Genomic DNA, 11,920 nt, shown 5'->3' on the forward strand with positions numbered 1-11,920 from the left:
GACCAGCCTTAACTTGTCCCAACCAAGATTCGAACCGGGACGCGATCGTTTCACAGTCAGGCGTGGTAACCGTTACTCTACAGCGATGGGTTATTATTATTATTATTATTATTATTATTATTATTATTATTATTAGTAGTAGTAGTAGTAGTAGTAGTAGTAGTAAGAGTAGTATCACTGTTAACATCATTATCATTATCGTAATCATTAGGATGATCAAGATTATGATTATCAGGATTATTATGATGGTTGTTATTTATTATTATTGTCTTGTAGGTATCATTAGGTACAACGTATTAGAAACCTTATTAATTCTTAATTTCGATGGCTTAGTGCACACATGTGTTAAGTACATTTTTCGGTCATATTGAGTTAAGTACAAAATCGAACTCATGTGAGATGTATCTTTACTGTGCACAAATGTGGGAAGTGAATAATAAGATTTTCCTATGTTATGTTCACTTTTTGAGAATATATATTAATTGAAGTGAATTGAGTATTGAAAATAAAAACTTGTTTTTCTCAAAACTAAGAAATTAGCACTTACCACATGTGTGCACTAAGCCATAGATTTGTTATTTTTGTTCCTATAATATATAGGCTAATTACTGTAAACCATATAGGCCTATATCATTTTATATTGTAACATGGCTACAATACAATAAGGATTGTTCTGTAACAATAATTTATAACTTGCACACCAATAGAAAGTGTAGTTTTCTATACTAAAGACTGATTCACAATAAACCGGGAACGGAAACGAGAACGAAAACGGAAATAATGTTAAAATAAATGTATTTAAATGTGAGTATTCACAATAGGTTTAAATACATTTCACAATATTTCCGTTCTCATTCTCGTTATCGTTCACGTTCCCCGGTTTATTGTGAACTAGCCTTTAATATTTTCATGTTACATATCATTGTGTTACAAACTATTTTTTATTTAGTTGCTATAAACTATAGCCTAATTACTGTAAAGTGTAAACCATCTTGGCCTATATAGCCTCATTTTCAACTAGCCTCCCTACATTAATACCATTTAATATCATCCATCAGTAACGGTTTTCATGCGTTGAAGGGTTCCGTACAAATTTTACGGAACAAACGTTTGAGGGCCTGTACTACGATCGCCTGTTAAAGCTCCAGATTCGTATACTCCAGTTTAGCAATCTGGAAGTTAAATATTTTGTTCTGTACTACCAGCGGATTTTAACTGCAGGATTGTTATCCGGATGATATAGTAACATTTTTATTACGTTGGCAATGAAGTTACTGAAAATGTAGTGAAATTTATTGCGTTGGTATACCTTTCCCCGCGTATTTCATGTTAATGTTCCGTGTTTATATGGTACTATTTATTTTGAGGTTTTATTGTAAGCATTATTGTTATTATTTATTATAATGCTGAAGCTCCAGCCAAGAAAATAACAGAGTGAAGAACAGAAACTTACACATACTGTATGAAGAAACTTTACATGGAAGCAAAAGGTAAGATTTTAAAGGTTATGTTTCTTTTCGAATAGTAATAATTCCTACAATATGATAATATTTTGGTTTTAATTAGTAGGCCTAAAGAGGACGGGTGCGGGTTCCAGCAAAAGTGCGTTTTTCTCCATAATCATTGTTTTATTCATGTGTAACTGCACAAGAAGTGTAGGTGGCAATTATTTTTGTATTGTAATTAATATTAAGTGTGCTTTCAGTTTGTTGTATAGCCTACATTATTAGTGAATAGGGCCTATTTCGGTAATTTTTTTAGAAATAATGTACTCACGGCTTCAAATCATGGGTCGAAGGCATAGTAACTCGTTTAAAAAGAAACGTTCACTGATACTGATAATAATGAATGCTGTTTTTGGCCTGGGATTTCTAACCAACATTAGTACAGCAAGGTACACTGTTCCTAGCAAATTACCAATATTTCAGTATGTTAGGCCTACGTATTTTACTGTTAGTAAATGGGCGGATATTTTGTATTAGGCCTATAATACCATTCGATCACAGATAGGGCCTAACATTATTTTTTAAAAGAACAGCATGAGGTGGAGAGACGTTTCCACTAAAATGCAATATCTGTTGCTGCTACCAGTTCGACTATAATCACTCACTGTAATGCACATTCAACACCTCGTAAAATAACACAGAAACAGAAGATATTCAGTTTTTTCCAAAGTTTCTATGTACAGTATAGTCATGTTTGATATTGTACTGACAATCGTCCATTAAAAGCTCTTGCTTATTTAAGTATAGAAACTTAGATAAGGGAAAAAGAGAATTACAGTATATCTTCTAATGTTGTAGGTTGCATATGGAATTAACCTAGTTTTACTTCCTTTTTAGTAATATAGAATGAAGCATGGGAAGAATATAGTAACATCAGCACAAATACAAGGACCTGAAAACAGCTGAGAAGCAAATTTGAATTCTTGGAAAAGAACACAAAGAAAATTGCTGCTGCAGAGAGACAATGCAGGCTACAAACAATTGGAGCCCCTCCAACTGAAGCAAAACCAAATCCAAACTTAGCCAAGGTAAGTGATTTAATTCTCCTATCAATTGAGTGATTTCTCAGTTATTTTTATTAATATTCAATGCATAAGTTCACTTATATGTTAATTTATACAATTATTACATAATAAGCAGAGGAAATTGTATAACACAAGTTTGAATTCTTTTTATTTATTTATTTATTTATTTATTCATTCACTCATTTATTTACTTACTTTTGTTACAGCCGAAGTAGTAACTAAACCAAGTTCCACTGATACCAGTGCAGCTAATAACACGAATGAGGTTAGTGTGTAAGGAATTAAGAGTCAGAAGAAGAGATGATGAGCTTTAGAGATAAAAGAAAATATTAGATTCTTGAAAATTGTTATACAAATTTAATTTAATGTCGTTATTACTTTATAATACTATTATTTCTATTATTACCATTCAGGTTCACAGTGCAATTCTTTAGTTTTTGAAGTGAAACTGGACATCCCAACAATATCTCCAGGTAATTTGATTTATACTACAAAACATTCTTTCACATTCTACGTATGATCCTTTTCCAATCTGAAATAGCTGTAACATGTAAACACATTTTCAGCCAACATGTTGAAAATAAAACTAACACACATACTATATGAAATCTGCAGCAAGCAGTAGATAAATTAGATGCAAAAGTTAAAAAAAAAAAAATGTTAAAATATAAATTGTACATAATGATGAAATGGTCACAAGAAATGGATGTCATAAAAACTAAACATTATTGTATTATAATATTATGTGGGATTTGAGTGGGAATTTGAAATTTATAAATGTAGGCCTAAAAATAGAAAGTACACTAAACTGAAGAATTTATTTTGAGATTTCTCTGTAATGGGTTTGTAATTAGATTAGGCCACATTATGTTAAGTTATATTTCAATTTTACCGTGAGGATTCTCATTTTGAAACTTGTGAATGATTTTTTGTGTACAGAAAAACTGAACAATATCTTTTCATAAGGTAAAACAGAAACTGACTACACTCTATTTACAATAGAACTATTTGCTTGGTTTTCTCTCTCTCTCTTTTTTATTGCAGCTTCACTTTCTTATTGTTAAAAATGAGTTTGGATTAATAGCACGTTAGAAAATACAATACTGTTACAGCTGCTGACTTTGAAGTGTCCACACATTTATGATAAAACATCATCTTTCTCCAGAATTAAATATCTTATGAATTAATTCCACTCTTAAAATATTACAGAGTCAGCTGGTGCAGCAGGTGAAGGTCTTCCACTGTACGGGTATTTACACAGTGTAATGAAAGTAAGTTTTAAGTGAAATTACTGGTTTATTCAGTGTAGGTAGTGTAGGCTAAACTCAGAAAGATCTGAATATAAGCATATATCCCTCTCTTAAATATTTCAGCTGATAATGGGATAATAGCTGATCGAGTTACACCCCAAGGATGCTTAAAAAAAAAAAGAAAGAAAAAGCAAGCCCCTGAGGAATGCATTAGCCACATTGAAAAATCTTTCTCCATCTGTGAACTGTAAGTTTAATGTTGACTTACTTTTACTTGAGATGTTAGAAATTCATGAACTTCAGTACTATTACAGTGATTTCTTTAAAAAATACATTAGTTGAAAGTTGGATGCTAACATTATAACAAAGAATGATTTGAAATAAAAGTAAGTCATGTCCTCATGTTTGGAAAGAGATGGGGTTTGGAATATCAAAAGTAACATTTGGAGTTTTTACATTACTTTTTCCTCCTCTTTAATGGGTGGTCCATCTACAAGGACATCTTCAATTAGTGGCAGAAAGTAAATGCTACAATAATCACCCATTCTTTATGTTTTAACAAAATATATGTTTAATTTTGTTGACCAGATTTGTTTGACCTGGATGACTGGGAGATTACTTCTTCTCATCCTTCTAATGGAGTGATAATCTCTTGCAGCTGTTCTTGATCCCTGTGGTCTCTGGCCTCTGCTTTATCTGCTAGTCTTCAGGATTAGGTTCGAGTCAGGTGATAATTATTAACTAATCTAAGGTTTCTGGTTGGGTTCGGGTCTGGTTCAGATCAGGCCGAGATGGGCCGGGCCTAAGAATTATGGCCCGTGCAGATCTCTAACATATGGGGCTTATAGCTGAAGTTGGCTCTGCCACAGTTTTCCAAGTTTTGTGTATTTGCATATGTATTTGTGTTGTGTTTAATTACAGTTACTATGTACTCTTATGTATTAGCCTGTATATTATTAATTTGTAAATATGACATGTACCATAGCATATATAATGAGACAGTGGATGTAATACATGATTATGCTTATTGTGTCTCCTGAAAAATGTCGTGTTTTGTTCACACAAAATAAATAAATAAATTTTAAATTTAATTGCAGCTATAGTGCATCTCTCTTGTTTTAAGTACACATTCACAGAGTACCTGAATACAATTGAAGCGTCAGCTGGAACAACGTTGTAAGTTACAAAATTTTCATTCGGTGTGTTTCCGTGTAATAATGTTGTATGTCATGTTACCTTGCTATACTCCTTGGCTTGCAACTGTCCATCAATGCAGTACGTGAAATTTGTCCACTCAAAAGTTTGCTACCCTCATAAGAACAAAGTTGTACGCATATACACATTTTTGCAGCTCCTGTAAATTTTACCAAATATAATTTATAATGTTGTTCCAGCCGACGCTTCAATTAATGTGCCTCTTGAAAAATGTTGTTTTACCATATTTTGCTTATGTAAAATAAATTTGAATTGCAGATACAGTGCATTTTTATTGTTTTAAATAGCCTACAGTGTACCTGGTCATAATTTTTAAAATGTATTTATCAAACCTTTGTGTTTGAATCATCTTAGCCTGTTAAGACATCACTGTGAGGGATCCAAGCAATAAAATATATATAAAAAGTAACGATATGAATATGTTTGCATACATGAATCACTAGGCCTAGCGTGAATGAAACAGCTCCCTTGCAAAACATAAATGCCAATTCCAAAACTTTCAGGAAATGAAGAAAAACTGTCACGTCTAAAATTTAATAAACTGTTACAGTTTGTTAAATAATAATAATACTGTATATAGCAAGCATATCTTAAGTCTGATTAATGAAATATGTTAGGCCTACTCCTACTGGTGAGCGATATATGCAAGGAAGGAGAAGGGAACTTGCCACCCTACCACATTATCTCCTGACAGTTGTCTCATGAGCAGACATCGGATTCTAGGGCAAATGCCTATTTTGTTTCTTTAGGAGAAAAGTAAAAATAATTATTAATATTTGTGTTTCATGGAAATTGAAAGGTATTCAAAGAGTTTTATAGTGCTCTAAAATGCCCTAAAACGGTTATTAGAGCCTAATTTGTTAATATTCGCCTAAAAATGCCTAACTCACTGTAAAGTTTCGCATTTTACTCTTACTTTTTATAATTTATACATGCATTCACTGCGAAATTTAAGGCATTTAAAAAGTGGAAAGTTTGCTTCACACCGGCCATGAAACCATTGATAAAGGAAACAAAATGTTTTGAATCTCACGACACTCGCAATAGATTTCACCGAATTTAACATGTTTGGAGGCATAAATGCCGACAAAGAACCAACCTTAGTTTTGAAGCAGGCAACAATCACAACATGTGCTGCTACTGATTCAGAGATATTCTATACTATAAAAATGACTGTTTTCGGTCTGAAACCGATTAGCTGTACTGCCCTTCAGAGTGTCATAAAATCACAATTTTTGGAGAAAGAGTGTTTTTGAAATATTTATGAAAAGTCGTAAAACTGCGAATTAATAGGGTAAACCATTACAAAATATTTAAAAGAAAGGCCCTCCTAGTGTTAACACTACCAGGAAATGCAACAATAAGTGGAACTTTGTATTTTTGTCCAATTGAATCTCAATAACAACGGTTCATTTGAATGCTCGTTAACAGTTGCTCTTTCCCTCACCTTATTTGTGTTGAGAAGTTTTGAGCGGTAGGGCGTTTTCCTGTGAAGTTTAACGCGATAATGCCGAAAAATATAAGTGCAAAATCTACATTGATCCGGCAATGGCTAACAGAATATTCAGAATTCACTTATGATGGAAAAATAATATTCTGCAAGATTTGTAGCAAACAGGTATGTAACAATAGTTGAAATATATAAATTCTATTAATTTTAATGAGTAGGCCTATAATATTTATACATTGACTGAGCTATCCTGAGGTATAATTCTTTTTAAGACCACTACACTTTAACCTTTTGAATTCTCCAGTCAAACGTATGTACTCATAATATTCAGTTCTTCCTTACAACTTTGATAGCAATTGCCGGGATGATATTCTTATATTCTAATTGCTTAGCTGGCAGCTTTTCACGCTACTAATTTAGCTTCTTCTGCATGAAAGCGTGTGTGAAAGCAGTGAAAGATTATCTGAATGACTCACGAGTGAAAAACGATATTGCCTACATAACATCAAACTTTTCTTTCATACCTGCAAGCATTGAACAACTAGAAAGTGAAAAACAATCTCTTTGTAGCCAAATAGCAATAGTAAAGGAAGCTCAAGTGAACATACATTCTGCTTTGGGCGAAACTGGGAAAAAAGTTAAAAATAAGTGGGACAACGTATTAAATAAGAATGTAGGATTTTCATTGTTGGAAAAAGTATCAAGAGTGATATCGGGGGAAAGTGTAAATGTTCCAGTAAGTATTGATGTTTCTATTGTACCTAATTTAAAATTTGCGCCTCTCACATCAGTTTCGGTTGAAATAAGTTTTTCTGCTTTCAAAATGATTCTCAGTGACAAAAGGCAAAGGTTAACTGTGGAGAATTTAGAAAAAATTCTGGTGGTGTACTGTGCAGATAATTATAATAAAGTCTGAGCATGGAACTGAATTTCAATAACTTAAAATGAGTAATCTTGATATCAATAATCATTATTTCATTAGTTTCAATATATTAAATTTGTGCAGCTCTGTTTATAAATACAATATAGTATTCTTTTTTAATGTTTAAACATACTTTTTTGTGCGTATTTTAGTGTATAACTAAAAATTTCAGTGAAAGAAATAAGTATGATACCTTGATGTGCCTAAAATGCCTATTTTCATTAAAATAGAGCCTAATTTTACAAATTTTGAGCTTATTTTAGGCGCCTAAAACTGCAATTTTTAGTGCCTAAAAATCCGATGTCTACTCATGAGTGATGCCTTATTGGTATTCCAATCTATCTTCGGAGAGTTGACTAAACAACTAGCAGACACAAAATGAAACAGTTCTAGGAAAACTTTAATCAAGACCTATAATATATACATAAAACCTGTATTAAAATACTATTCAGAAGTATTCGTAACAGCATCAAAAAGAGACAGAATCCCTTGGGGGGGGGGGGGGGAAATAAGCCTTGCACTTAATTACTGGAGCAAATAAAACTACTCCCAATGAAGCATTAAAAGTCATCACTTCAATTAAACCAAGCAGCAAATGCAGCACTAGCTCGATTGACAACAGTTCCTGCTGTAACTTCGTGGACCCCACAAAAATCTCCTACTGTTGTCAATGTTCTCCCAGTGGCATAGAATCTCAATACCAGTAGTAGTTGGTCCATTGGAGGTAAGGCATTATTTCTGGAAAAATGTATAAACAATGAGATTTGGTTACAACTTTACCGGTAAATCTTTACAATAGCGTTACCAAAAGAAGGCAAGGACTCCCTACAGGATAGCCTGGAAGAGAGAGGTTTGGATGTAGTTTTGACATTTTTTTTTAGACAATTGTAAATATATGCAAATCATACTAACCTGTCACTAACTCGATCTTACGAAAACTTGTCTTTTCCTTTAATTAGTAAGAAAACACAGTAATGAAATGAATGTGTTGCCCTTCCCTGCTGCCTACTCTTCTATCTCGATAGAACGATCCCGCCTACCCGTACCTCTCCACCGCACTCCACTTTCACAGCAACTTTCCACCTTTATTTGGGAAATTGGTGTCGGCACTCAATTTTTCTTTCGTTTATGGTACATATGACTTGACTAGAACCCAAATATGTGAATACATTTGTATCGTAATGTGGTAACGCAATTGTGAAGAAATGGTAGTTTACCATATAAAGGATTTTGATATATTATATACTGTTATTATTTTTTATATAAAAGTATTTTGAAACTGTTATTATTGTAGGTTACCCTATATTATTATATCAATCACCTTCATACCTTGTAAGGGCAACAGAACACCTGTATGAAGCAACATTCTAACCTCACTTCTACTGTATTACAGGTTACTGTACTTCAAAGTAATTATTATAGTGTTATTATATACAAAATATTGATGTAATACCTACCGAAATAGTGTAGCTTATTATTAACTGTGTACTTACGAGCTGTGTCTTGTTTCAGTTGATAATTGATTTCATGTAGTAGGTATCGTTATTCGAAACTGTCTAAAAAATTTCTCGTCATCCCATTCTTCAAAATTATTTGGACGGGGCCTAATTCGTTTTGCTGTTCTGATATAACGAAGCATCTGCTCCAGAACTTATCATCAGAATCAGTATCAAAATTAAATTGATCCTTCAAATCACCAGCTGTACAACGTGCAGCCATCTTGATTTCAACACCGAGTTCCAACCTCCGGATAACGCCAATCTGCTACTCTGCCTCCCGGATTGCTAATCTGGAAGTTTAGCCTCCAGATTGCACATAACCAAAAGTCGTAGTACGCAATTACAACCCAACTTCCGGATAAATATGCCATCTGCCGGATAAGTTTAAACTAGAACTTTATCCGAGAGTCGTAGTACAGGCCCTGAGTCATGAGTCCTTCACCAACAGCTCCTTTCGTTAACTCGCCGTTATTCGAAAACCAGTAAAGATTTTTTGAGTGGCCATCACTTTTAAAAGTAATTTCCATTCCTTCTCAACATTTCCCTCGCTAACGTGAAAAACAAAAAAGTTTGCCGGTTAACAAAGTTGAAAGTGTAAATGTCTATTCTGAACAGATCAATCTCCATCGAAGTTAATTTTTTTTCTCACTTTCCAAAAAATATTTTCACTTTGATTTTTTTTTCTATGCTTTCCTTAGACATTGAGCTATCGATTAAAAAAAATTACAGCGCGATTGATTAAGTATTATATAGGAGCTAGGACATGATACATATTTAAAGAACCGGGAAATGCATAAGCCAATGCTTCCTATAGAACTGCATGGCTCGATCGGCATTGCTCCCTTATCATTACTACAATCCCGTCTAGACTTCCGATACTGTCGAGAATCACTAGTCTCGGTAATATCGGAACCAAGAAAATCTCATCTTCTCTGTCAATGAGTCATTTGGCTACGTTAGGTACGCGCGCACTGAGCGAGACTGCGGAGATTACGCAACCGAGAACGGGCGATAATAAGAGGAAGTCTGCCCGACTCTAGTGACAAATAAGCCCCGTTACACACTTGAAGTGATCTCGCTAGCGAGAAATGTGTTGCGAGAGAAATCAGAGGTTGATAACATGGATTCAAATTACCCACACACTGGAACAGATTCTCGTTGAATGCGAAAACCTCGAGCGAGTTTCTCGCTGGAATCGGTAGCTCAGCGAATTTTTTTGACACATTTATCAAAGATGTTTGACATACTCTTTATGACGATTAAATATAGAAAAACATGAAGTAATATCACAGGTGGCGGTGAATTGTATTGTTTTTATTGACAATGAGGAAAAATGTCTGATAATTGCAGTCAGAAACTTATCGAAATTTTACGCAGTGGCGTAGCCAGTCTAATTATTTTGGGTGAGCCAGATATGCGGAATTTAGAAAGTACCTAACCCATGTTCTGACAATGCTGCTGCCGTCAACTCTCTTGAAACTCATTCTTGGAAGTCTCATTTAATAACATGCAAAATTATGATAAACAATCATGTAAGACATACCAATATAACCGCTTCATAAGGTGAACTGGAGCCGTCGAGATTTTCTAGCAACGAATCTGTCGATCGCTGATATAATGGGTCCTGCAACAAATCCCAACTTTTCTCCCTCTCGATGGATGAAATTGCTCGATTACAGAGCTTTGTGCTTGACATGGTTGTAAGTTTTTGTTCGTCGTCCCCTTTCTGTGGGGATGCAGTTATGATGGGACGAACCAGTATAATTGTTTTGTAAAACTTGGAGTAGGTCCTTGAATGCCACATCCATGCTCATGTTCTGTAGTTTAGAATATAGATCACACACATGTTTTGATTTGATATTCATTGATTTCACTAGGGAACACTATTTTTATAGAAGTTCCTTATTTATGTTTAACACGCAATTTAAAGATCCATACAAGTCAGCCAGTTCTCGCAGCATCTTGAAGTTAATGAAATCAGAAGATTTTGGATCACAAGCTGATATTGCTTCACAGAAAATTGATTTTTTTTCAAACCGTCTTTTCTTTCTGATATGACATTATCAAATATATTATATTAACTTGCTCTCAGCAAAAACTTATCTTGTTGCTTTGAATCGGAACTCTTCAATGCAGCACCACCATTATCAGTAACCAAATAGTCTGTTTTACCAGAAATTGAAGTGGTCGATGAGTTCTTTTTTCTTGTGCTGAGACACTGATTCGGAAGACTTCTGCCATACAAACAGCGATGGAATAAAATTCTTGGAATTTTCTTCATTTCGGAGCTTTGAAAAGTTTTCTATCGTTTGCCTTAATGAGGGACGAACATTTACTAATATCCATTTTTGGAGACTGAAGTGCTTCCGATAATGAATTTGCAAGAGCAAGAATATCGTCTAAACATACCAAATAAACTAGGGTATCAAGTCGCTAAGCTGATGTAACAATCCAGTAGCTTCCACATCTTCCTTCTTTTTATCGTTGTGAAACAATTTTTTTGGCCCAGCCTAACATAGTTAAATCGGCTCTTGAATAAATGAACGGTCGTATATTTTGAAGCCCGTCTTATATCACAATGTTGTGAAATTTCGAAAAGTTTCAAATCTTCATTAATTTGAACTTGTATATCTCCTGTTAAAATGAGTGAAACTATTATCCCTTACAGTGATAGAGTAAAAATCTAGGAATTTATATGGACAAAAACTTAAGTTGGAATACTCAAATCGCACACATATGTAAAATAATTTTTATGAAAATTCATGCACTAAAAAAAATTCGAAATTTCCTTCCGTTGCTTCTCAAGAAGAATTTAGAGCAGTCGCTCTTGATGCCTCATTTTGATTACTGTGACACTCTCTACACTGACCTTAACATGAGACTGACAGACAGACTACAGCGTGTTCATAATGCATGCGTTCGATTTATTTGCAACGTCCGTAGATCTGACCGTATCACACCTTCACTAAATATGCTGTCCTGGATCCGTCTCAAAGAGCGAAGAACTATTCACTCTCTCACTTCACTCTTCAATATTCTTCAAACCTCTAACCC

At 34.0% G+C, this 11,920-nt stretch overlaps 2 long non-coding RNA genes across 5 annotated transcripts; one reads left to right on the plus strand and one right to left on the minus strand.

Moving 5' to 3' along the window:
* The first annotated feature begins 1,192 nt into the window (after positions 1-1,192).
* On the plus strand, positions 1,193-5,554 carry LOC138701435 (uncharacterized). 4 transcript variants are annotated; one of them, XR_011332567.1, is made up of 6 exons: positions 1,193-2,533; positions 2,737-2,795; positions 2,944-3,003; positions 3,740-3,801; positions 3,904-4,027; positions 4,369-5,097. It is a non-coding gene; the product is annotated as an uncharacterized lncRNA (long non-coding RNA). The 4 variants fall into 4 exon arrangements; XR_011332566.1 differs by having other exon boundaries at positions 1,195-1,655; positions 2,343-2,533; positions 3,740-4,027; positions 4,369-5,554; XR_011332565.1 differs by having other exon boundaries at positions 1,197-1,490; positions 2,343-2,533; positions 3,740-4,027; positions 4,369-5,536.
* A 2,192-nt stretch (positions 5,555-7,746) lies between these two features.
* LOC138701436 (uncharacterized) lies at positions 7,747-9,288 on the minus strand. The gene is made up of 2 exons (XR_011332568.1): positions 8,861-9,288; positions 7,747-8,105 (listed from the first exon to the last, which is right to left on the minus strand). It is a non-coding gene; the product is annotated as an uncharacterized lncRNA (long non-coding RNA).
* Between the last annotated feature and the right edge of the window lie 2,632 nt (positions 9,289-11,920).

Source organism: Periplaneta americana, chromosome 6 (assembly GCF_040183065.1).
Source record: "Periplaneta americana isolate PAMFEO1 chromosome 6, P.americana_PAMFEO1_priV1, whole genome shotgun sequence".
Classification (NCBI taxonomy): Eukaryota; Metazoa; Arthropoda; class Insecta; order Blattodea; family Blattidae; genus Periplaneta; species Periplaneta americana.